At 38.3% G+C, this 27,630-nt stretch overlaps 1 protein-coding gene across 8 annotated transcripts in view; it reads left to right on the forward strand.

Moving 5' to 3' along the window:
• Positions 1-27,630, forward strand: part of ADD3 (adducin 3) — a 100,209-nt gene that overhangs the window by 8,572 nt on the left and 64,007 nt on the right. For 2 of the 8 annotated variants that reach the window (XM_062000938.1, XM_062000945.1), the window contains exon 2: positions 26,091-26,135. The gene's annotated coding sequence lies outside the window, so the exon portion shown is untranslated. Of the gene's footprint in view, positions 1-19,498; positions 19,687-25,065; positions 25,091-25,145; positions 25,237-25,731; positions 25,870-26,090; positions 26,136-27,047; positions 27,086-27,259; positions 27,346-27,630 lie in introns of those variants that run through there. The other 6 variants (XM_062000939.1, XM_062000940.1, XM_062000942.1 and 3 more) reach the window with 6 other exon arrangements.

The following is a 27,630-nucleotide window of genomic DNA, read 5'->3' on the forward strand; positions in this document are numbered from 1 at the left end:
TAAAAGTTTTTTAGCTTCAGTCCACACCCTGCTGGTAGTTAGCTGTGAAACTCTTTGAAGAACGTTGTTTGGTTTTTGTTTTTTAAAAAAAGTGTGCCCTTTATTACTTTAATAAAGTTAGATAAAGGTCATTTGTTTACTCCTTTCATAATATACACTGCTGCTGCTGTTACATGTCAATATAACCGATAGTTCAAAGATGAAATTAAAGCTCCAGAATTACCAGTTACAATGTGCAAATGTGTAGTATAAGTAATACATTTTTATGGCTCTTCTGGTTATTAGTTAACTTGAAGAATGTGTACTAGCATATATTTGTTCTGGGGAAAGCTAGTATGGTTGACATGGTATAATGTAGTGTACTCCCTCCAAGGTTATTCCACCCTCTAAACTTTTTTGGGAGGTTACTCTCCAAAACAAGAAAAGAAACAAAGTGCTGCAATCTTATTTAAAAACACAGTCAAATAAGAAGTCTGAATGTCACTGTTCCAACAAATATAATCACCTGTTTAATATAGTCAGCTGTCTTTAAGATTCTGCTTTCCACCTGATTGAAATATGAGGATTGTGCATTAAAACCAAGCTAAAAGGGACATCCTGCTCTTCCCTCTTGGCCATGTAGTCCTGCTACATCCTCTATCGTGTAAGCCCTACTGCCAACTGTGAATTGCAGCTGAGTGCCTCCTCTGTCTGCATTAACGCTCTTTAGTAAGTTGATTAAGCTCAACAGAGGGTTGAGTGAGCACTAGAATTGGATGGAAGGTATCTAAGGCAATGGTGAGAACCTATGAGGAAAGGAGGGAATAGGGAGATGGGAGACTGTCAGTGCTGAGCTTCAGGTTGGCTCCAGCCCATTAATCCTTCAGTGGTGACAGTTTGGCAGGGTCCTGCCTGGGAGGCAGTGTGATAAGTGGAAGATTGCATTCAGTGTTTTGCAAGGAGGCTTGTTTGTAGGAAAATGGATTTAAATAAGTTGTTTAGTATAGCTCAGTCTGCCTCCCAAAATGTTGTGTAGCTATAACTTGCAGCGTCTTACATATATTTGAAAATTATATTGCCTTCCTTCTCCTTCCATCCAAGTTCTCATCAGTTAAATGATGTATAAGAAAACCTGGTGTTGCTACCAACACATTTGGCAGAAAAGTTGCTTCAGAAGTGTAATACTGAGTTTCCAAGAGCAGAAAGCTGTTTGCTGTTTAATTTGACTGAAATCGTTCCAGTTAGTCTCTGTGCAGGTGGTGAACGACACAAATTCACAGGGTGAATAGCTGTCCTGCAAGTTGCACTTCGTAGTCGTCAATGCTGAGTCCTCTTAGTTTTGTCTCGAACCACTCTGTTTTCCTCTTTTTCCTAACTGCAACAAAGCAGCATCTTCAAAAGTTTGTGTTTTCTTTGTTTGATGTGATATGAAGGCTTCAGTGTAGGTACTTAAGGAGTCTTATCAAAGTAATACTGGCTCAGTCAGAGTAAAGGTGCTTTAGTTAAACAGACTATGGCTGTGTTTAAAAATAACAGCTCTGGCTGTGTCAGCGGGTTGGACGACCTGATACTGACTTCAACAGAAAGAGCTTCTGAAAATTACATTTCCTGTTGCATGTATCAGCCCCAGAATGAACTTGGTGTTTGTTGGTAGTGTTTTGGTGTTGGATGAACCAAACTAGAGCCCTTGAATTTTAAATGTGATTAGCCAAATGATTTCAGAGAGAACTTGTTGTACAGTGCACCTTTGAAATACACAAACAGGAGTAACAGCATTTTTGCTTCAGATTGTCTCAACAGTGGTGTCTGGGCTTGGGTGCAAACACCACCTTCATCTAAGCTCAGTGGTTTGAGGTTCTCAGCCATTTCTGTAGGAAAAAGGTGATGGTGTGTACACTACCAGCCTGGGGTCTGTGTGTCATTGCTGTGCTTACTCATGTGTAGGCTATTGTTTTCTTGTAATAGTGAAGTGTGTGGAGGAGCTTGTTAGTTAATCCCTTGTATTTGTTTCATCTCGTCCCGTACCTGGTTTGGCTCTGACTCGTGCTACCTTTCTGAAGACTCATTTCAAACACTAGTATTCTTAAAAAGTCTTAGTTGATGAGATATAGGCCATATTCAAAAAAAAAAGAGTAAAACTCTTTGAAAATACTATGTGTACCTAATATTTATTCCATTTCTTACAGTTCTTATTCTGTGGAGGATTTCTGTCCTTTTTTATTTCTTGGCAAGGAGGACAGTATTACATTCTTATACCAAGAGGAAGGGTATTAAGCTTACTCATAAAAAGATGCTTTATTATCAAATATAGTTTTTCATTTTGTCCATTGGAAATTTCTTTTTTTAAACTCTAACTGTACCCAGATTACTAGCTTCATTCATGAGGTCCTTGTAGCAAGTTTGGATGCTGTCTTTGTTAAGTTATGGCTCCTGAGGGTTTTCTGTTACAGAGGTTTCTTCAGTCAGGGGAAATGAGGGTATAATAAAGAGGATCCAAGGACCGAACATAATGATTCTGTATAACTGAAACAAACAATGCCAGATTTGGCTGATGTTGGATTTTCCATCATACTTTTTTTATTGGCATTTGTTCATTTTGCTTGAAGCAGCATTTAAAACTGAGGCAGCTTGAGTGCCTGAAGTAACTAAAAGACCAAAAGCAGACAATTTGGACAATACTTTTAATCCGTGTGTTCTTCATGCATTTACCCTGAATTCTGGCTTACTCAGGGAGTCTCCTTGACTCAAATGCCATTAGAGCAGTAAATTCAATGGGAAACATCCAGATTCACTGAAAGGACTAAAACTGAAGCCAGCATAATAGATCTGGCTATGCCTGAGGTTCCTGAAACCTTGTTCCAAACGTTCACTCGTGCTTGGTGAGAAGCAGTGCTGCCATCTGACACGGTGAGTACCCGACTTTTGCTGCTGTTGCTGTTACCTCTGACTTGCTGCATCTATCTGCTACCTGTTGATGGTATCTTTTGCCTTCTACTACAGTTATAAAATATTATTAGTTGTAATGTGCTAAAATGGAGATAGGATCATCAAAACATACTTCAGGGTGCAAGCAAATTTGCTGAGAGAACCTATAAATAAATGACTGTGTCTCTCAGCCAGAAATAGTGTGAAGCAAGAAGGCAGAGTATACTGGTGGCTTGCTTTCTCTCTGATGTTGAGCATTGCCAAGAAGAGGAATAGTGATGAGTCTTTCTCACTGCCTCTGCAATGCCAGAACATTGGTCTTTCAGCGTAAGGAAAGTGCAGTACTGTGATTCTTTTTTTTTTCTGGAGAAATCTCTCAAGGAGACAGGAGGAAAAAATATAATATTAACTTTGACATTTGCAAACTAGTAGATCTCATAGTAAGGCTACTGAAGTAAAAATTGTGGGCATCATTTTAATGCCTTTTTAGTTCTTTTAGAATGTTTTTTTTATTATTCTCAATACTTTCTGTGTGTGTTGATGAAACTAGGTGCAAAAATTTAATCATACTGAATTGGAACAATCGAATCAGTTAAGAAAACCATTTACTCTCCCATCTATTTCTGCACCTGCTCTGCAACATACCTTATCCCCATTGCTCATAGAAATCTAGGAGAAACTTTGCTAATGCTCTTTTTTTAAAATTCAAGTTCAACTGCATAACTTTCTCTATTCTTATGACTTTCCTACCCATGTTAGAAGTAGAAGTTACTCTGTAAAAATTAAAACTTTTCCAGTGGCTAATTGTGTATCATGTTGGAAAATGCAAACTGGAATCCTCATGGAGCAAAAAGCTGTATGTGATTTGAGATTAGTGCTTGGGTCAAATTCAACAAACACGGCTTTTGTGTCTTTTAAATTTTCTTTTTGTACCATAATATGCAGGTGCTACAGTAGGATTCTGCTTTATGAAAAAAGTAAGTTGACAGAAGGCGTAAGACTGCATAATGCCTCAAGGATAAACTTTTTGAAATGTTTCTGTGGATTACAGCAATGGGTGTTACATAAGAAAGAAAAAAGTTTGCCCTGAGGTGCCTATATTATGAAGACATTTGTAAAAGTAGAATTTATCTGTCTAGAAATTTATTGTGATGCCCATTTCTGACCCGAGGAGATATGAGTATGGATGAATTGTAAAATTACTGTCCTTTACAGGCATCCGTAAATTTTGGGGCTTGCAAGGTTGTGTAACTTGGTGTGAAAAACATAAAAGGTTACAGCTGGTATCTTCAAATTATTTATCTTGTAGTTGTGTGAAATTAAGTTTCCTGAGAGATCTGAGTGATAGTGTAAGAGGATGTGATCTTCTAGTTGTTTATTCTATGTGGTAAACAACTGCCTCAGACTTAACCAAAACTGTGCAATTGTGAAGCTTTTTAATCAATTAGAGCACTTTCTTGAGTGTGTTTGGATCGGAGGGGTTAAGTATAAAAGCAGGAAAGTTGAACTATCTTGATTGTGAGATGCAGTGATTTCCTTGTAGTATCTCATTGGGGAAAGTTTGCACTGGACTCGAATCTACAGCTGCTGAGGCTTTCCCTTGAACCACGGCATCTTTCTTTGGCTCAGTCCGTAAAGGAACGGAAAGGCAGGAGGTATTCACACTGCTGAGCTTTTCCCTTATTCACACTCCTGCTTTGAATTGTGTTTGGGAGAACTCTCTATGGATGCCGGAAGCCTTTAGAACAAGTGAACTCAGCTCAGGCTTGGCTGGCTAATTAAGGTAGAGTACTGAATAGCACACTGGGTTATTACGCCTGTATACAAATTCTTTGTATGATGGGGCCTGGATCCCTGGGTGCTCCTGACTCCGTGCAGATTTCACCCAGATAGCAATTCTCTGTTTTGTTTTCAGCTCATTATTCAGATTTCTGTCATATTTAAATATACTGTCTGCATATTGGCTTAACCACTGGAAAAACTTGGGTTATGAGGGTTTGGGTTTCTTTAAAAACCTGTTAATACAAGCTGTGTAAATACTGCAGTGTGCTACCTTTCTCCTTTTGAAGATATGTTATTCCACATTGATGCAGCGGCTGCATATTTGATGTTCACCCATCCTGGGGACAGTGAAACACTTTGTGTGAAATAGTGGGCACCTAGTACATGAATTAAGGTTTTGCCATTGATTTGTTAATGTGTCTATGTGTATGTTTTCAGTTCTCAAGCAATTCACTTTGTTTGTCTTAAGAAAATAAACAAATGCACACACATCCTTGTTTGTTTCTCCTGCCTCCTATTCATCCGTAGGCTTCAGAATTAGACAAGTCAAAGTATGTTCATATCGTGGCTTCTCTTAATGCTTGAAGAAAAGGCTTTGCTAGCCAGGCTTCTGGTATAAAAAGTAGATAAGTGCACCTACCCAGCAGGGCTCTTGTTTTTACATGAAGCTGTAGCAGTTGGAGTTTGGAAGTAACTTTTATGCCATATGTGGGCAGAGCTGATCGCCAGCCTCACTCACCTGAACCAAAGTATCTGCAAACAACTTGGGTGAGAGCTTAGCTGAGCCTCAGAGCTTGGGTGCTCTAGCAGCCTCTCTTGCCAAAATAACCTTTTCTTTGTGGAGCAGAAACAAGTGCTTTGCACACCTCTGGGCTCCAATTGCCTTGTTTATCTGTCCTTGCCAAAGTTTCTTCTCTGAACAAGTCATTAGGTCTAACCACACTTTAAATAAATCTGATTCCACCACTGAAGAAGGTGTTTATATGACTGTATATTATATATTTTTTTAAAATCCTGTTGAAAATTATGCTCAATCCATCTGTAATAGATGTTTAAAGTTCTTACTGCAGATTACTTGAGACATTTTAAACAGTTGTGAAAAAATCCAGTTGTCCAATCTTCCCACCTCAAGAAGCAAATACAGCTATGTATCTGTTGATTAGACATCAGCTGTCATGAGAAGATTTTAAAAATTGAAGCTTTGTTCACATTGTCTGACACTGTATTTCTTAGGTGGAAATGAGACTTTTCCCTGTTTTGATTTTTATTCTTCAACTTTTTTGTCATTTCATATGACCTTTTTAAAACCTTGCTTGGAAAAGATAATCTAGATTAATCAAATACGTGAGCTTTGCCAATAAATGTGAGTGCTCATAAGTGGCAGTGACCACTGAAAGTTATGTAGTTTTATTTTCAAAGGCCCAATCAAAAGATAATTTGAGGAAGTGAGTTGTTTTCAACTGATGATTTTAAGTGATGTTGCTGGTAGTTAACTAACCTAGTTTAAGCACATTAATTCCTTCAATAAATGTCAAGGTGTAACTATGTATATAACTATGAATGACTTGGGGGTTTTACTAGTTTTTTTTAATAAGCATGAATGTAGGGTAAAAAAGTTATACATATTGAGATTTTTTTTTTAAAGCATTGGATTATCTATTTATATGAAGATGAACTTGTCTGAGCTGGTTCAGAAGTGTGCATTAAAGAACCAACATATTCAGACTTTACTAATTTTGAATTAAAAACTTCTTGTTTCTGTCCCTTTTGGGGATTTATCAGAATTAAACTACCATTTATGTTCTGAGCAATGCTAAACTACACCAATTAAACCTTTATCGTAGACTTTAGTTACCTTATTGAGGGCTCTGTAATTTAGTAAGAGATTTTAAGGGTGTTACTGGTGATCAAAAATGTGGACATCAGTTTCTTGTTAATTATCTTTTTTACTCAAAACACAAACAATTAGTTGAAGTGTCTTAAGCCAATCTTGTCCTGTGAGTGGAGTTGTAGTAACTATTTTTGTACTTTGAAAATCAAATTACAAGTCAGGTGCAGTCCTAGGTAAGTGGTGTTTGTAATGAAGCTTAGACTAAACTTAGTTCTAACCTATAACATTGCCTTCTCACAGCTGGTATAGCAATGAGCTGCTACAAAGCAGTTTCCTCAGCAACGTGTTCAGCATTACTTTGATAAGGGTGTGCTTGAATTGTTTTTGTGGAAGATGTATGAAGAGGGGATGTGTGTAACTTCTTTAGTTCTAGGAACATTTTTTTTGTGAGTTAAGAGACTTGGAGGGAACATGGAAGATGAGTGGAATGATTATACAGAGAAAATTTTTCCTTAAATGTTATGTTCAAGATGCAGGCCACATCTGTAATCATGTTTTTAGAAATGAGTCCACAATAAATTGATTCTCTGCCAACAGTATCTGGTTGCACTTCATGTACATGTTTTCCTTCATAAGGAAGGCAAGCCATATGACATAACCCCAGTCAGATAAAACTGATTGTATCTAATACTTTGTTTATTTATATAGCACCACAAGATAAAATCTGACTTCATCTGAAAGACTTTACAGCAGATTACAAAGGTGAGCAGATGACATCTGCATTTCCAGATGGCCAGTCCAGAGTACTGTGCAGTGTGATTAATAAGCCCCACTTAAAGGGATGTAAAATTAGTAGCTGAATTGTTAATTGAATGGGGGCTCCTGGTGCCAGGTGCCTTCATGGGCATGTCCTACATCCTGTCATGGCCCTGTGGTGCTGGTAGCTCTCCTAAAGCTTTGCATGGGATCAGAAAGAGCAATGTCGTATTGTAGTGATAAACCTTCATAAACACAGTGCCTTTTAGGACTGCTAGCAAACCCCTGGTGCTGCTTGCTGCTCTAAGTAAAACTTGGGAGCAATGATTGCTTTTAATAAAACAGACTGCACAGCAGTTGTTCACGTTAATTGTTCAGACTAATTTCAGCAAATTGATCTTAATTATCCTCTTAAAAGTGGCTTCTTTGCTTACAAAATGAGCTGTGTGTGGGGGTTGTGAAGAGGTCCAGCCTCGATTTACCCTTTGGGTTTGACTTGAGAAACATCTGGAAGGTAAGAATTGGAACTACTTTACGAATATCAGAGGTGTGATTTTGTGTAATAAAAAGAGTATTGTGCTGTGATACCCTTGGAGTAAGGGGAGCTATGCTGTTGTAATCTTAAGCAGCAGCTCTCTTCAGCACTTGCGGGTCAAGGTATTTAAAGGCATCAGCTCTGTCTTTCCCATGTGAAACTTGGGCCACCTGCAACTGTGGAAAAAGCTGTAGGTAATGGTGTTTAGCCATGGACAGTACTGTACTCCTGATTTTGAGATATTAAGAAGGAGCTATTTCCATGTAGGCCAGCAGGCAGTTATTTCAGAAGTAGGGTCTTGTGTCAAGGACTTGATGGGAGCTTTTTTACCCTGAAAGACCTTGTGTGTCAGTAAGGAACATACTGGGGAGGGAGCAAAATGTCATCTACCATAGGTTTTATTTCATTCCTTAACAGATTTCAGTTAGAAAATGAGGAATTAAAGGATATTTTGACAGTTTGTACCTAGATAAAATATGCTTGTGTGGTTAATGGTCTCATCTGAGATCCAGAGTGTCTTTAATTTTTTATTTTAAATTGAGTATTCATATATTAAAAGTAGCTTAGAATCTGTAGTATTCAACAAGTGATACTCTTTGACTCCATTTCAACTGATTAACTTAGTTAACAGCTTATCTTTTTTGACTCTGTGACGAGAATGACGGTGGTTTAGGATAGACTTTTGTTGCAATACCAGAACAAAACAGGAGTTCACCTACTGCTATTAGATCTTTTAAAATGAGGCATACAAATTAACAGAGATAAACATGACTTAATTACTTAATATAATTAACAGAATACTTATTACCTTTTTAGTTGCTAGGCTAAAAGATTTTTAGCCGACTACAAGCTTTTTGCTATGCACGGTGACGCTTTAAAGGCTTTTGGGACTCCATCCAGCTGGCAACTTGGCACTGCCAAACAGATGTGGCTAGTCTCTGGAGAGCTGATCTGTACTGCTAGGCTTTATTAATTTCTGACATTAGTATTGATGTGTGGATCCAAACAAAAGTATAGAGTCTTGTGTGGAAGTGGCATAATGTGTAAGATCCTATTGATCTATTCCAGATGTGTTTAGGATACATTTTGTAGGTCTAATATTAGCAGCTCTTATTTGTTGTTTGTATGTGTGCATGTTTTACTGTTTCTTGGCTTCATGTTCTGCTCTTGGTGATTCATAGAGCATCAAAATGCAGAGAAATCATGTTCTCAGCACTTTGGAAGACCTCTCCAGAGAATTCTGAACACTGCTTCTTCACGGGAAGCAAGTAGGCGTGCTGGAGGAGACTTCAAGTTTCGTGAAAGTGCTCATGATAATTGAGGAGCTGCTTTGCAGCTCTCTTCAAAGAAATACAAGGAAGAATTTCTTCACTCTGAGGGAGCACTGGAAGAGGCTACTCAGATGGGTTCTTGGGTCTCCTTCTCTGGGGACATTCAAAACTTACCTGGACATGTTCCTGTGTGACCTACTCTAGATGGTAGGCTCTGGCAGGGGGGTTGGACTGGATGATCTTGCAAGGTTCCTTCCAACCCTTAAGATTCTGTGAATCTGTGATTCTCAGAAAAGAGTTCTTCAGTACTTCCAAATACTATTTAATCACTTAAAATCTTGATGTAGGTAGGAAGTACGATGTCCTGTAGTAAGGAGAGATGGTGTTGAAAAAACAATTGAAAATTTGCACTGATCAACTTGAGTTTGATTTCTCCTGAAATCTAATTTATATTCTCAAAATGCTACCCAAAGTAAATTGTCATTAGTGTGACAATAAACTTGAATCACAAGTGATGGAATTGTCTCCTTAGTCTAGGGGGAATTATAGGCAGATGTTCTGTGTATGGGAAGTCTTTGTGGGCCACTCATTAATGTGTTACTGTCAAAGTACTATATTGAATTTTTATAATTTTCAATGCTTATTAAATTCAAGTAGAAACTTGACATGATTTAGTAGTTTATGAATAAGAATAGAATGAACAAAAGTTGGCACATTGGAGACACTGATCACAGGCTGTTGCAGACAATGTTCTGAAGGTTATCAGTGGATGCAGTAGGTTATGATCTTCCCTCTTTAACCACAATGTCACAAATAAGATATTAATTAGTGCAAAAAAGGCACTGCACTAATGCTCACTGCTGACCTCATCCCAAGAAATGTACAGTACTAGCCAATTTCTGATATAATTTAGGGAAAACATTTATTTAAATACTTATTGAAAACAGATGTTTGGGAGGTTCTTCTGGGTGTGTTAAAGCCTTTAGAAAAAAAAATAGTCCTGGACTGTAATTATAATAGCTGATTGTTTATACCATTCCAATCCTTGGTCTCTGAGGCTGCACTTTGATAATTTCTCCAAGGGAAGCACTTGCCGGCCAGAAAGTTGATTCAGATTGAGACCACCCAATAGGCACTGAATAGCAGTCATGGCAATATGTATGTTTTCATTTAGTATAAACATTTCGAACTTAATGACTTCCTGTTTCTAAGGATGAAAATAATCTTGTTCAAAAAAGGATGAAGGGGAAAATTAAAACAGGAAACCTGAGTACATGAGTGCACTTGGCTAGTAAGCCCATAGGTTGATGCAAACTCAGGAGAAAGTTCATGAGATATTATGATACTACAGCTTGCAATTCCAAAGGTATTTGTTACTGTTATTTTCGTACAAGGACCCAAACTGTGCATTTTGTCAGACAGAAATGGAACAAGCAACAAGAGCTTGTTGAATGGAACAGCAAAGGAGAAAGGAGTGGGTGGCTGGGAAGACAATTAGGGGAGAAGATGGGCAGTGTGTTAAGTAACCTCTTGACTTAAATCCTACCCAGTGTAACATTTTGTTATGTTTAACTACGTGACAAGTCTCTGTTTGTTTCCAAACCCAATCTGAATACATAAATATTCCTATAAAAGAGTAAAAAGAAAAGCTTAGATTTAAACCTCAAGATTAGACTAAAATCATTAAAATATTCAACAGAAGGATTCAAGTTGAAGATTCTAATTATATCTGAATTTTGCTGTTATTTCTAACTACAAGTTCTTGACGTGGTAGTGTTGTATAAGCAGCATGTAAAAGTAACTGTGGTGTTTCTTGAGTTTAGCAGTGGAAGTGAGTTGCAAAGATGACTGAGGGCTTGTGTAAATTCAGTGAGGTGTCCTTTGTCACAAAATCTTACAGTTGTGTAGTACTGTTTATTTTAGACTTGGATTTGGATTAATTCTGCTGGCCTTTGACACATATCTTATGCATCACCACTTTATGTAGCTGTCTGCTTTTTTTTTCCCCCCTTTTTTAACGTAACTTTTGTTCAAGAGATCCAGGTAGGTATGATAGTTCCATAGCCAAAGTTGAGAATCTTTTTAGAAAGGTGACTACAGAGAAGTGAGGAGAGGAATGACATGGTTTGGTTTAGCTTTGCAAGAGCTGGGAGGGGGGAATGGAAAACCAATGAGGTCTCATCCTTCCTTTCTCAAGGGAGGAACGTAAGCTAAATAGCATCCTTTTTGTATTGCAGTAATTTATATTTGTACTGTTCTAACTGTACACTTGAGTATAATTTCAATTTATGGTTTTAAAGGAGAAAACTGATCCTGTCCCAAAAGGACTTAAGTGTGCTGGAGGAGTCTGTGGAAATGAATCAGTTGTCTAAGTTGCAGGTATTGTTCTGTATCAACTGAGAAAAAAAGAAAAAAAGGCTTGATTTCTTAAGGAGAAAGAAAGGTTAACTGGTCTCGTACCCTCATAATTTCTGGGGTTGAGAAGGCTTCACCTGTGTATTGTGAAATGAAGTTTCTTCTGGAGTTGAAACAAAAATTTCCTTTTGCTGCTGCTGTGGAGCGTTCCTCTGAAGCTTTGCACAGTCCCCGCAGTTACCGAGCTAGGAATTTGTTTTGTGAATGTAAGTAAACTTGGATATTGTTCTTCTTTATATCTCACGTAACACTTATGTGTAGTTTTAATTGTTCTCTATGTTTTGGGTTTGTTTTATTTTTTTTTTAAGTTTTCCCTTTGGAGAACTAGAATCCCTATGGTGGATGACAAATAAGGATTGCATCAGTAAACTTTGTTATAGTAGCTATTGCAGCAATATCTGACAGACTCTGTCTTTTGTCTCAACCAGACAAAACTATGCAACAGCAGTATTTTCATTGGACAGACCCTTAAATCTATTCCAGTTATTTATCATATAAGTTGTGCATTTATTTTCTTGTATTATTATTTTGATACGATTTTTTTTAATACTTTGAAACTGGTATTATCTCAACATGAGATTAGTAACTTGTGTTTTGCCTGTGTGTGGCAAAAGGTCTTGGGAAATAAAGCCTGGACAAGGGGAAGCAAAGATTGCTGTGCCGTACAGCAGATAAGGTTTAATGCAACTAAAATGTCTAAAATAGCTACTGTCATCATGTAACCACTGACATTCTTTATTTGTTCATTTCCAACTGATAGCCTAAATTTCTTGAGTTGTGAAATGGTCTCATTAAAAGTCTAATCTCCCCTTAATTAGTGTCTTGAAATGTGTTCTAATACATGCTGAAATATGGCTTTATAGCATGGGCTGCAGCGTCAGGAATTTCTGTAGTACCAGGAACAAAGATCCAGTGGTTCCCACTGCCTTCATGGCATGTCTAACCTGGGCATTCTCACGTACTTTTACCTCTTCAGTTTTAGCCCTGCATTTTTGTGTGTCTCTCAATTTGTGCATAGTTTGCTTGCTGTGTAAGAAAGACATAGTCTGAAACAAAGAAAATCCTACCTGCTAAGCGCTCCTGGAGTGCCCCTTATGGGCTCATTTCCATGGCAGGAGTTAGATGGTTAGTTGTTTGCTGTGGGTATGCCTTTCTTCCTCTCCAAAGTGGTAAGTGCTCCTTGGCACAGGAATTCTTGAGTACAGCCTTACTGTATGGACATTTTGAATACAAAACTAATCAACGCTTTACTTGAATGACAGTAGTGCAGTAAACAAAGTATTGTTGCTTCTAGTGTTTTTAACAAGGTAATAAGCAGCAGCCACCTTCTGTTTGGATAAATGCAGTTATTCATCTCTGTTGGAATACCTTACAGGTTATGATTTGTAAGGATAGGCTTTGAAACCCACAGAAAAAATAGCTGAGTTTATATATATTCCATTGAATACAGAATGGTCTCTCAAAGAAGTATGTTCTTGCCAAAGACAAAACCAAAGTTATTTGACATTTCCACATTGTGTTTACAGCTAAAACCATCGTTCTGATTTGCATTCAGTGTGATGCATGTGACAGGCCATTATCTGGATTATTCAATGTGTATAATTAGGCATTTAGTTTCTTTTCCTTTCAGAGTGTCTGTGCAAGGGTTTAAAAATTTGAAGTAATAATGATCTATGTGCTTTCACACAGCTTCTGCATAATTAATTTGGGAGATTGGTCAAAAGGATTTGTCTCGAGGCTTTTGTGCTGAAAATAAGCTCCATTGATTTATAGACAGAAATGGATATTGACATACAGTCTGCAGTGGAATAGCACAGTGAAGTCATATCCTGTCCTGTGGTAACATATTTGGGATTTCAGGCCTGGACTGCTATCTCTGGGCTGCTGGCCTTCAGGCAAACACTTCTGGATGTAGGCTCTTAACAGTGATGGTTTGAGGTACATTGGCATTTTCCTTTTGAAAACTGGACAGCTATGTAAGAAGAATTTTCCCTGTCCCAAAACTTCAGCACATACAGAAACTGAGGAGCATTCTCTCTGGAGTGGAAATTAGTCTCACTCAAACACCTGTATTCAAATGGCTTTAGAAATATTTTCAATGCCATTTTTATTGAATGTAAAGGAGACTTGGGTTTATATGGAAATGTGAGTTTAAGATAATTTTTTTTCTTTAAAACCCTGTGTGTACTCAGAGAAACTGCCTTTCTATTTTGTGAGAATGATAGATAACAAGGCTCGTTTTGCCTCCTGCAGATACATACACGTGTGCAACCTTCATTGCAAAGCAGTGAGTTATGTGGCTGGTTGGTAGAAGGAATGTTTAATTCCAGCATTTTGGAAGTGCACCATGTAGTTCAGAAGTTTTAAATTCTCCAAAGAATTCTGATTATTTTGACCTGGAGGAATCAATCTTGTGGAGTTTCCAGGCATAGCTGCCCTTTGGGCCTGTCTGCATCCTGAGTGTGATCTCTGCCTGAGGGATGCAGCACCAGCTGGGGAGAGCACCCGAAGCTCTTGTCATCAGCTCCCCTGGCAGGAAGTCTCCAGGGAACCCTCTCTGAGGGTACTCATTGAGGCAACATCCTTGGGGTTCATGATGTGGAAAAGCCTGAAAATTGGCACCTTTGACTTGCTCTCCCCTTGAGTTCCTGGAAAGAAAGAAATGTTTGCTGCCTTGTGTGTTAAATTTTTTTTCCCCTCTGAAGAGGAATCAGGAGATGTGGGCAGTCAGATTTTTAAATGTCATAGTGGAACTGCAACACATGTGAATGAGCAGATTATATTGACTGTATTCTGTATTATTTTTAGTGCCTCTTCTTGCACTCTTGTTGAGTGGAGTAGGCTGGTACTAGCAGTGAGTGGATATACCTCCTGCTTATACCTCTGTGCTCTCCCTCCTCAGACAGGGAAGTGTGCTTCACCAGCAAGGTTACTAGTTAAATTGCTAGTTCAGGATGCTCAATATTCAATTCCCTAATTGATTTGGAGGGAATTTGCTACTTGCATCTTCTTCAGCTGATGCTGTTTGCCACAGAAACAGAACAAACCCCAAAAATTCTGTTCCCTCAAATTCTGCTCTGTTTCCTTAGAAACTAATTTCATACCATAACTGTGAGCTGGGAATCAAGTTGCTTCATGTTCTCTCTGTGTGATGTAAAATCAAATTGATGCACACTATGCGCAAATACACTACACCTCACTTCTTTGCAGATTCTTCTCTGCAGTGAATTTTCTTTTACTGATCATTTTCCAACTCAGATGGTCTAGAGGGCAGAGCCCATAAGGCTGCAATTGCTGTTCCTTTGATTAGGCTGCAAAGAGTTGTCATTGCTGGAAGTAAAACTTAGTAGTTTGCATGAAACATGGCTTGTGTCTCAATAAAATGAAGTTCTGTTGCCTAATAGATTATTGTCCATGTCTTCACTTCTAAAAGAAGAAAAATATTACAAGTTTGGAGAAAAATTTAACAGCTTGAAATTGTATTAAGGGTGGGGAGGGGAGTGGGAAATCAGTGTTGGTGGAGGTATTGCTCAACTGGTAACAGATCTCCTGGGGTTTTGTTTCTGATAAATAATTTGGCAATGCTTTCCTGAAACAGATGTGTTGCATCTTCACTGTGATTAAAGTAATTTTAATGACAAAATGTGTGTTTTTTGTACTGATGCTCCTTTGTAGGTTTTAGAGGTGAGGAGGCAAAAATCTGGGAAAGGATAATGTTGAATCAGTCTGGAAACTGGCAACTACAAATGCAAGGAAGCTGAATGTTTGGTTTTGTTAACATTGTATTAAGTTCTCATTTCATAGATGTGGAAGAGGTGAATGATGGCAAGTCAAGTCTTTCTGCTCCAGATTTGTCATCTTAATATTCTAGTCCAAGCATTTGTGTGGCCTCAGGGCTTTATGCAAAATCTATTTTGTGTTATATGTGGTAGTAATTGGGTGAGTTATTTCAGCAGTTATTTTTTCACATGGTTATGTTTAATTACATTTTTAATTCATGGTTATCCCTATACTATGTATTTCCTCCTGTAATGAATTTACTGTGATTGTGGTATGCAGCCTCCCACGCCTCTGTGATTGAACTTCTACTCCTTGGTATTCCAGAAGAACCATTGAAGAAATGGGAAAATACTCGACGTCATCATTAAAATTCATTATGCCTTTGAAGGGTCACTTCTTTGGATTAAATTCAGAGGTTCAACCTGAAAATAAACAACAGTAGATAGTTTTGGCTTTTTTAGGCAATCATCCCTCTAGAAAGGTATTTTTCTTCTAGTGCCTGTGTTCTAATATTACGATATAGTTCTGCCTTGGCATTTTTTCCTTTATCACAGATATTAACTGAGCTCATTAAACCAAATTAATTATTTTTAATTAATCAGATGTTTTGGTCAAGCATCACGGAGCATCAGGAACCTTCAGTTCCTAGTTAAAGTTAGCAGCATGGCATGCATTGTTCATTACTTTCATTAATTTTCTCTGCAACAAAGGGGCCAATCTGGCTTTCATTGAAACTTGATACAGATTTTCTGGTGCATGTCAAATGGAGTAGAATAAAGCTGGAAATTGGTTTTAATGATAAGCTAGAGTTGACTGCCTTTGATTGAAAGAGATAATAGCGTGCCTTGAAAAATAGGGTTATAAAATGCACTAAAAGGGAAGCATTATACAGCAGCTTACATAAAACCAGATAAAAGTAGGTGGGTTTTAAGAACATGTGGTTGAAAGTAAAAACACATTTGAGGTAGTTGCTTGTCTTCTGCAGTTTGCACTTATTCTGCAAGTCTTCCTTAACACATTTGTGTCCATAGTGTTGGGAGAAGAGTTGCAGCACAGATATTTTAATAAAAGGTAGAGAAACAGAGGTGCAGCAGTCATGTGCTAGCAGTGACCTACTGGGGGAAGGAAGAACACCATCAAAATGAATGTGACTTCAAAAATAAATGTTTATCTCTCCTACTTTTATATTTTGTGTCTTATCTTAGTTTGGCAAGAGTTGATTTTATTTCCAAAACTGTCACTTTTACTGTCTAAATACATTGGTACAATTGCTACTATCCTTAATCCATCATATGTGAACTTCCATGCTGTTTGTAAGGGGTTTTGTGAATAGAAAGTGAAAACTGAGGAGAAAAATAGTAATTTGATTTTTTTAAAAAAGCTGGAAAAAAAGGACAACGCTAAAAAATGGTAAATGAAAAAGTTGTATGACCTCAGTAGAGGTCAGAAGGAACACTCTGTGAGCTCCCCAGAGGGCACAATGATTTTTTTGAGAAAATAAGAACTTGGAAAAAAAACTGTGCAAAGATGGGAAGATAGTAAGGGGATTTTCTTTGTTCATGAACAAATTTAACTTTCTTCTCAGTAAAGTAAATACAGTCCAGATGGCTGGAAAAGTACAAGATGCTCCCAGGGGTTAGGGTGGAGGTTGGATGAATTAAGCTTTGTAGAAGTCTAAAGTGAACTAGTGAGATACAGAATTTAATAGAAACCAACTACACTTTTTTCTCCATCTTTCTCAGGTTTAGGGGCTGGATTGAGCATTCCATGAGAGTGATTAAGTTAAAGACTAGAGAGAACAACATTTCTGTTTGTCATATTAGAATAAAATAGGAAAACTACTGATAAAAAACCAGTTTTTCTTTCACTAGTGGAGTTGATCATTTTGTAAATAACCTTAACTTCCAAATACGGCTTATTCCATTAAATAAGGATTTTGGTACTTTCTGGCTGAGGAAAAATAAAAGATCTTTATATGCACTGATCATTATTACTTTAGAAGCAATAACGACATCATGAATCCATCTATGACTTGATCTATAAATACTGGAAGAAAATAGTATCATACATTTTAAGCTTATGTTGTGAAAAGTCTTCCAATCATCTGTCATGAGGCATAGATATTCCTTGTGAGAGGTAGTGTTGTGCCTTTGTGCAACTGGGCTCATTCCCTCAATCATTACTGATAGTGTGGGGAAAATCCTCTCCAGCCCCTCAACTTCAGCTGCAGGACTTCTCTTTAATTTCCATTCTCTCTTCTTGTTTTCGGATGTGTTATGAGGCAAGTTTGGGCAGTCTCGGAAAGAGATGTAGAGTGCTGGTAACCTTGCTGGAGATGTCACTGAAGTAGAAGGAGAGTAACACTTCAGCATCACAGCTGAAAGAGGAAACCTGTGTGCTAGTGCAGGTAAGGAAGTGCTGTAGATTCGATGGCTTAGAAATAAAAACAACATAATATTAAAGGAAAATACGTGATTAGAAAGGAAGCCGTAGTTACTCAGGTGATCAAGGCATCAAGCGTCACTTCTTGGTAAAAACATCCCTAATAGATGTTTTTTAGCAGTGAAATGGCAAAGACAGTTTGCTGTGAAATGAAATGTAGTGTGAAAATGTCGTAGATATTGTTGTTACTTTTATATGAAAAAAGTATGGAAAGACTCCCTGAGACTTTCCTTGCTTTTTGTCCTTAGGCAGATCATAGAATCAGAGACTCATAGAATGGTAGGGGTTGGAAGGGACCTTTAGAGATCATCTAGTCCAACCCCCATGTCCACGTGGGTCTTGAAGACCTCTAAGGAAGGAGACTCCACACTATCACCTGATGAGGTTCAACAAGGACAAGTGCAGTGTCCTGCATCTGGGAAGGAACAACCCCATGCACCAGTACAGGCTGAGGATTGAACTGCTGAAGAGCAGCTCTGCAGAGAGACCTGGGAGTCCTGATTGGTAATAAGCTAAACATGAGCCAGCAATGTGGCCAAGAAGGCCAATGGCATCCTGGGATGCATCAAGAAGAGTGTAGCCAGCAGGTCAAGGAAGGTTCTCCCTCTCTACTCTGTCCTGGTGAGGCCTCATCTGGAGTCCTGTGTCCAGTTCTGGGCTCCTCAGCTCAAGAGAGACAGGGAAGTGCTGGAGAGAGTCCAGCACAGGGCTACTAAGATGATCAGGGGACTGGAACGTCTTTCATATGAGGAAAGGCTGCGGGAACTGGGGCTGTTTAGTCTGGAGAAGAGGAGACTGAGGGGAGATCTTACTAACATTTATAAATATCTAAAGGGTGGGTATCAGGAGGTTGGGACATCCCTTTTTGCTATAGTAGCTGGCAACAGGAAAAGGGGTAATGGGATGAAGCTGGAACACAAAAAGTTCCACTTAAATATAAGAAAAAACTATTTCACTGTTGAGGTGAGGGAGCCCTGGCACAGGCTGCCCAGAGGGGTTGTGGAGTCTCCTTTCCTTGGAGGACTTCAAGACCCACCTGGACATGTTCCTATGCAACCTGATCTAGGTGAACTGGTTGGACTAGATGATCTCTAAAGGTCCCTTCCAACCCTACCATTCTATGATTCTATCACTATACCAGTACTATAGCTGAAAATGTTTAAATGCATTTTTTTATGTGCAACTCTAATGAGAATGATGTATCAAATGCACATACCTGAATGAGTTGGGAAGTTGGTTTCTACTCGTATGAGAAAAGGAGCCCAAGGGAGCAGAGTCATTCTCCCTGCAGTGCCCATTCCTTTTGTGAAGTTTTGATGCTGTAGTGGGTGTCTTGAGTGGAGGAGGAGGAAGATAGTCTGCATGCAGCTCAAAGAAGTTGCTTCTGGTTGTGAGTTTGAGGTGATTAAAAACATTAAAATGTTCTCTTGTGCATGTCAGATTGAGAATAAAAAAGACTAGATAGTTTCAGGGTTGTTTCTTAGCGGTATACTGGTGTATTTATGATTTACAGAAGGTTAGCCAAAGCGATGCTTATGGACGGCTCTCATACCAGGAGCATGCATGCCAATGAAAGAGGAGAAGCGGGCCAAAGATGAAGTGTTGTGAGTGCAGGGGATGGTGCTGAAAATTGAATGCCTAAGTAGGAGCAAAGCATGAAAGGAAGGAGCTGCAAGGACTAGAGGGTGGGATTTCTTAGAACTATTAGTAGTCTTGACATTTTTGAAGAGTATGTATTACTGAGGGTGGGATCCTGCAAACTGCTGATAGGAGTGGTTGGTTTCTGTTGAGAAGCTGAGAGGAACTTTTAAAATGTGGAGACAGTATGATATATTAGTAGGTGAAATCTAGTGACAGTAATGACATTGTAGCAAAAGCAACTGAGTTGGAGTTAATGCTGCAAGACTGGGAGAAAATGAGAGACACATCTCGGGGACAAGAGGAAATCAGGGAACCTGTGCTAACAAAAGGTGAGAGAGGAGTCATGCCTGGCTTTCACATTTCTTTCCAAAATGAATGTAAGTGAACTTTTTTTTCCAGTGCAGGTTTAAAATCTGAAGAGTCTGAATACCACAATATATATGCAGTGCAGCAAAAAAAAAAAAAAAAATAGGATGCGAGTTCAGGAGCTTTAAACAGCAGATGGACAATGCTAAGTGTCTATCATTCACTCACCCAAACCTTGAGCATAGCTTGAGAATTCTTTTGCTCAAGTGTATTGTGTGTAGCTTTAGCATATGCTTTTTCGTTTTCCCATAATGAAGGCTAAAGGCTAAAGCCTGTCTACCTCCCCTTGACAGGCTTTTTGAAGCCACAATTAGCACTTATATTTTGTCTGGCTTGAAGTAGCTGTCACTGAAAGACATGCAGTATATTAACAACTATGAGTGGATGCAGCTTGACTAATGCTGATCTCAGTAGGGACTTCACCTCATCTTAAGAGAGCAAGGGGAACAGTATTATGTAATGCTGAAATTATTTTCCTAAGGCCAGTTGTATGTCTTTTGCAGAAGTAACTATACCTGGTATCTGGATCCTTTAAGCTGTTCAGATGATTTCTGAAACTCCATTTCCTACTACTTGGACTGTATTTATGTGAAAACAATGCAGTACTTAAAACCCACCTGAAACTATTTTTACAATCTTACTAAGAAAGCGTTAGTAATTAGAGTAGATACCAGACAGCAGCTATGTTGCTTACAATACTGAATTGTTGAGCATAGAGCTTTTAGTAGTGGGATTTATCAGTTGACAAGTGTAAAATGGAGTAACAGGTGTTATTATAAACTGTAACCCATAAGGTAAATGTGACTTAACATCTTCATTTTCATATAGGTTTTATTCAGCTAGAGGTCATAAATAATTATTTTCAGATATTCTTGATTTGTATCACTTTTTTGAAATCAATTTCTGCTCCCTTATCAACGCAAAAGCTTCTGCTGATAGTAGTGCCAATTCAGCTTGAGTGTGAATGTTACATAGACTCTGCCTAGTAGTTTTTTGCCATTCTGAACATGCATTTTAGTGCAGCAACTGTAGGAAAAAATAAAAATGAACCGTGCATGTTAATGAAAACCAGCAAATCATTTCTTGTGTACCTTGATATTGCTGTGTGCTAATTGTGGAAATATGTGGCATGCTCTAACTAGTGCCTTGCCTTGCAGTCTGCAGAGTTTAAATTGTTCTCTATACCATCACCACGAAGATTAAATAAAAAAAGCCTTTCTCTAGAATTCCAACAGTAATAAAAGTAAAAAATAGTTTTTGAGTAGTCTTCTAAATCTCAGGAAAGACTTTGGCATAGCAGCTGATGTGGTTTTTTTGGTTATCCATTGAGATAACTGGAAAAATATATGTTTTGTGTGCTATTAGTAGTTGAAGCAAGCTGCTTCTTTGTATAATTTCCTATGTGGATCTTCAGCATCCTCTAAAAAAGAGGATTTGTATGTTGCGAAAGAGTGTGCTGTGACAAAAGGTTAGTGCTTTGAGTGTTCAGTGTGCCCCTCTGAAGGAAAAGATCAGAGATGCAGTAGTTCAAATAAAGCCTAGCTTGAAATGTTTAGCTTTCTGTATAGTAACCCCTGGAAAACAGCTTTTTTTCCTTTATTAACTCAGAATAAACTCTGGTACTCTAATGTAGACGTGTTTCGTTTATGATAGTGACCTATTCCTTTGCAGTACCATTGGGATGACTTTGTTGTCCAAGTCTCATGGCTGTGTTTGCCCACATATGGGACACCCAAGCCACATCTCATTCTTTTTGAAGAGCATGGAGAGTTTTTCCATAATTCCTTGTAAAAGGGGAATTCCAAAGCCTGAAATCTTGTAATTGCGAGAGTGGTTTCCTTGACTACTAGAGTGATAATTACTCTGCCTTAGATTATTAACTCTTCCACTCAAGTAAAATCTTTTAATGTCTCTATCTGGAGTTAAGACATTTGTCTGTCTTTTTCTAGTAGCCAAAATTCTTGTTTGGCACACTAACTCCATAAAGCTTTGTCTTTCATGGGTTTTGTTTATTTTGGGTTTTCCTTCTGAAAACAATTTGGTCTTTGTAGGACATTTCAGTTTTGTTCTGTTTCTATGACTTGTGCCCTTTGCTTTCCTTCAGCTGCAGTGAAAAGAATTAAGTACAGTTGTAGCACTGATTAAAATCTTAGCTAATTGAGTTGCAAATTTGCAATGACAGATATTTGACAGTATGCTGATGATTACTACCTTTTACTGCCTTCCTGAATTCTTACCATACTCTCTGTTTTTATTATTGCTTATATTAATTTCTTTTCTTTCCTCTCTTTGCTGCATTAAGCACGTGGTATAAATTGCTTTCTTCATGATAGTGACTTATTAATTAACTGTTCGGAAAATTAAGTCCCTTTGTAAGGCCTGTCTTGCCCTTCCCTTGGGGTATCCCAGTGCTTGGTCTGCTCATGCAGTGTCTGGAAGCTGGTAGGCTGTGAGTACCAACAGTGCTATTGCCCATATTGATAAGCCAACATTTCCAGCATCCTTCCGGGAGACTCATAGTGTCATCTGGTATTGCTCAAATAATAGTCCCAAAGAGAGAAGTTGGTAAGGGAAATATAGTCATTATATTAACATGGGGGATGTTGTGTGAAGATCCAGGGGGGTATGCTAGCATTAGTACTTCTTTGTCTTCCACTTGACAGGTTGAGTAACAACCGATGTTTTCATACCAGTGATTCTCACTAGCATCACCTGCCTTACTGTCAGGAAATGCTGCAGGACTGAGTCTTCTTACTGAGTTATAGCTGGGACAAGGTTCTTTTTCTGGTTGATAGGGATGCCAACAGTATTTTGGGAAAACCCAATAAGTAGAAATTGCAGTAGGAAAATTTTAATTAGACAAAGATACTCAGTAATTAAACAAATTTGTTCTCTCTCTGCTTGTAAGGCCTTTCAGGTGCTGATTTTTAGTAAAGATCTTGTGGCTCTGGCACAACAGTTCTGTGTCCTATTAGATCATCTATTTTGTATGCTAAGAGTGGAGAAGATGGAAACATGGCTAGATTGTCAGTTGTTTCCAATGAAGAAATCTCTGTTTGGTGGAACTGTTTGCATTCCTGTGGTCAGCAGTATAAGGAAATACCGTGTTATGAAAAATTCCCAGTTGTTTCCTTGAGGACTCTTAAGAGTTGCACAATCTTCTTTGAGGGTTTTGTTTGTTAAAAAATTAAATTGGTTTCCAGCACTTCAGTTTGGAACTCAAGGTTCTCTTGAATATTTACTAGAGCTTTACTTTTTGTATTCAAGATTTGGATTAAAACCTAATATACGCTGATCAGACGTCATAATAGGAGTAGTTGAAGATTATATTTTCATTCCAGGAGATGTTTCTTTGGGATATCCCGTCAATTCCTTGACTATCCATCATTGGGATTACTCATAGTTTCTGGATGCTGCTCTAAAATGTTGCTTCTCTCAGCTGGGGAGAGCTAGCTCTCAAGTAACCAAATCGTTTTTACACTTTAATTCTCAGAAGAGAAACAGTATCTCTGACATACAAATCCTGTTGCAGGCTGAAGCCTTCATTTAGCATTTGATTTGTACTCGTATTTTCAATATCCTGTTAGGATTTGTGTAATATGTCTGATTTAACATATGCATTAATTCAGATGTGTTCCATTCTTTTAAGCTGTTCGTATTCAATATTTGTCTTACTGCTGTCACATCTTGAGTTAAAATCCATCTCTCTTTCTAATTTATTCATCCAAGAATGTCTTTCAATTATTATTTTCTCTGATCTGAGAGCTGGCTTTGAATTGGTTCTTCACAGTTTGACTCTTATTCCTTTTCAGGTTTTTTTTTCCCCATTCTTGATGCGATCTGCATCCTTTGTTACTGGATACATAGTTTCATTTTGGCTGTGCAGGCAATTAATGAGTAAGAGCTGAGAATAGGGCCTAAGCAATGTGGAGTTCAGTGAAGGCAGCTGCTAGCCAGTGTCTACATCAAAGAATTTCTTGCCCATACTCAAGAGATGGGTAGAGTGGGATGAAAAGACCCTGATAGAGTACAGTAGAGTAAATTAGGTCATGGCATCAAATGGCATAGCAGTTTCACAGTTGTCAAGGTGTTGTGTTTTGGGTTTTTTTTTATAATGGGAATTTTGACTGGGGGAAGGAGGAAGAGCTTTTGAAAGTTTATTGAGTGATACTAGAGAGAAGGCATGTGAAGAAAATGAAAACAATTCTAGCAAAGAGCTTGTGATAAAAGGCAGAAAAAAAATCTCCCAAGAGCATGTGATGTTTGGAGTGTCGTGGTTCCTGGCTTCAGCTGTTTCCCCCACCACCTCTTTTTGTGCTGAGGACTGTAGGGTCTTGAGGTGTACACAGCTGAGGGCAGCTGTCCATCACTTACCTGGTGCTACGTTGGCCCTCTTGGGAGTCAGCAATGTTGTGCAACTCCAGAGGGGCTAAAGTGGTGTGAAACACCATTGTGAATGGGCATCTCTGTGTTCTACCAAACTGTGCTATTGGACCCGAAGCTGCCAAAATTGGAGAAAATACTGAGTTTTCGTGTCTGAGAGTGGCCTGCTGATGCTCTCTAGAAACAGTAGCTGCCAGATGTGATCTCTTGCAGGTAACAGCTACCCTTAAAATAACGTATCAGGATCCTGCATAGAAATAGCATTCCCTTATCTCTAGCAGTGTCAAGTACATGAAAAATAAACTGTACTCATGCCAAGAACGAACAGTCATGTTGAAGTGTTTAAATTCCTGATGCTGTGGAGAGCTCCTACTCTAACATGACATTTCGATGCCAATACACTTATTCCCCTTTCCCCAGTCACTGCCATCGCTTTGTGTGCTCTGCCAGGGAGCAGTTGGCAGGACAACAAGATAAGCAAATATGCTCAAGCCCCACGCAGAGCACCTGGCTATTCTATTCCTGTCAGGTCTAACAGTAGATGATAATAGTTTTGTAACTGTTTACCTGTATTAAAACTGAGTATAAGTACGTTCTTCATTCCTAAATATGAACTTGCTGAAATTAATGCCATATTTGTGGCAATTTTCAAGTGAGCAAGGAACTGGCTTTCTCTAACAAAGTAACTCAGGGAAAATAGACAACTGGAGAACACCTGCAAGATTTTTGGTTTTTTACCGTGCTGCCTTTGGATTTTTTGGTTGTTTTTTGGTGGGGTTTTTTTTTGCTTCAAAGTATCATGATCATCTCAGAGTAATTTTGTATCAATCCATTTGCATTCTTTTTGTGCATTCTGTTTTCTGGCAATTATTATTGACTGCTGAAATTTATAGAAATATAAATATATTTATAGAAATTTTGAATAATCCAATCTTTAATGATGATAAGAAATGGAATGGCCAGCCTACTGAAATGGAGCAACTGGTAAAGTATTTGTAGTACGATATACTGAGAAGAGCTAAACAGTAATGCTTGAGGGTACGTACTGAAGTCATGAAAGTGTAAGAAGGAAAAGGTGGTGATGGTTGAAAGAGACTGCTACAACCTGATGAATAAAAATGGATTAACAGGTTGGTGAGAAGTACTGCCTGTGCCTGATGGTAGGCTGAGCTCAGTGTTTTCACAATGCATAAAATTTGCAGTGTATAGATCTTAAAAAAGGCAAATTTAGCGTATGTTTTGCATGCATGTATGAAATCAAGGAGTTTGGCCCCTGTCCCCCAGGAAATAACTTATTTTCCTCAGAGGAGAGGTCGAAGGAAAACGGAAGATGATGAAAGCAGCTTTGTCAGGTTTGATTGAAGATAACTTGTGCTCAAAGATTGAGAAGACAAAAGGTGATGGAAGTAAACAATTGCTATTTTAGTTACTCATTTTACTTTCATGTTAGAAGATGAATGCAAGAGGAAAACTCATAACTGCTCCGTGGTGGGAAAGGGTCAGAGCAAAGCAGTCGTTTCCTTATGAACTTTGCACAACCAGCAGTTGTCAACCTTCAAAGAGCAGTATTGTGTTCCTTTCCCCGGCTCCCCACCCGACCGGAGCCTGCTTGCTCTGCAGTGCAGTGGCTTCTCTAGAGTTCAGCTTCTACTGGGCTAGAAGAGGAATTGGGGATTGTGACTGTTATGCCCTATTTAAAAAATGCAGCAGGTAGCCTGGATTTTACTGTCTGATTTGTAACCTGGTGTTCATGAGGGAAAAAGGTGAGATTCACAACTAAACACTCTCAGTGAGGCTTTTCTCTGAGCTTTTTGTGTATGAAAAATGCATTATATGATAAAGTAAAATGGAATTCAATGAAATATTCTCAAAAAATAGCTCAAGAAGCTAAACATTGTGTTAATGCTTTCTTAAGTGCACAATATATTCCAGTAACGTTGAAAAGCCTACCAGAAGTCAGTAATCTCTCTCTTCTGTTTTACAGGTCAGCTGCATTACTAGAGCAAGGAGAGCTGTGGAAAAAGTCAAGGTACGTGAAACATTTTACTGTCTGAATTCTTGTCTGTGTTCTTGCTTGTCATTTGTTGTAATGATTTCAAGGGGAACTGAGTTGGCAAACTGTAACTTTAAAGTGGCCTTATTAATAAGCACAGACAAAAAAACCAACCCTGCAATAAAAGTTCCAGCCAGAGTGAGAGGGTTATTACCTCTTTTTACAGCTAAGTACACTGACCAGCTGGCGATCAGTATCATCAAAGATGAGTGAACGTGGTGCTTGCAGCTTTTTCCTATGTTTTACGAGTGAGGAATTAAAGTTTTTCAATAACTTTTTCAGAGAATTTTGACTACTATATTTTGCAAATATTACTGTGGCATAGCTAGTATATATTGTGTCATGGTCTTCATTTTAATAATCGCAGACAGCAAACTTCTTGCAGTGCAGTCTTTTAGGGATTTTAGTGCCTAATCTCTTATCTGAAGATGTGTGGTAGGATTTTTTTCTTCCTAACAGTGTTTTCTACAACTTCCTAGGCCTTGATTTGAAACAAATGCATTACAACTGAAGTTTTGTGTCTGCTTTGTAACTAAAAAGACTATATTAAAATAAGTCTGTGGTAACACAGACAGGATTCTTTTAAGAGATTTTTGTTTTTAATTGGAGAAAGTTTTTCACCTTTATTTGCCATGAAATATTAGCTGTGAAATGCTACGCTACCTTGTGAATGCAACACAAGCAGACACAAGGAAGAAGTCAAAATGTTATCACTTTATCAAAATGTGAAGACAATGGCTTTTATTAATAAAAGCCATTCTGTATGCTTCAAACTGGAGCGTTTTTGCACTAAGAGTGCATGAAATTGTTACTTGTGAGTGATGACATTGTGAACTCTGAAGCTTTCTGCTGCGTTAATGTTATGTTTGCGTATTTTTAACTGTGTAGGTTGATGATGTAACACATGCAAAAGCAGTTTTCTACAGGTAAGAGTACATTTCATACAGAATTAACATCTCCAATTTCTACTTTTAACACCACGTTTAGAGACTGATTGTGTCAAGCGTTTCTGTTTGAGGAAAACTAATAATGAATGTTTTCTTTTTGATTGGTGTCTTCAAGAGCATGGGAACTGTAAAACAAAAGGCAGAGAAACTTACAATCCTCTTAGAAATGAAATGCGTCTAGTTCTTGACCTGCTGGTGGCTAATTACACTTACATTGCAGAAAATGCGGAAGTTCTCAGGTTAGTTATTTGCACAGAACTGAAAATACAAGAGAAATCTGAGTGAAAGATTTATATTGGCAGTTCCATGTTCATTAACAATGCCTTTCATTTCAGGAAGCAGTCATTTCTTGGTCCTTTGACTCTAAGATCATTCAGTTTATCACCTCAACCTTTAAACTGAGGTCTTCTGTGATGCTTGAGGTGTTCAAAATACACGTTGCTTTCCTGGGATTTTGGGAGACTGCTGTACATGAAGCCCAGCATGGCTATGCTCCTTTCAGTGCTGGATTGGCCTCTCCTGCA

Source organism: Colius striatus, chromosome 8, assembly GCF_028858725.1.
Source record: "Colius striatus isolate bColStr4 chromosome 8, bColStr4.1.hap1, whole genome shotgun sequence".
In the NCBI taxonomy this organism is placed as follows: Eukaryota; Metazoa; Chordata; class Aves; order Coliiformes; family Coliidae; genus Colius; species Colius striatus.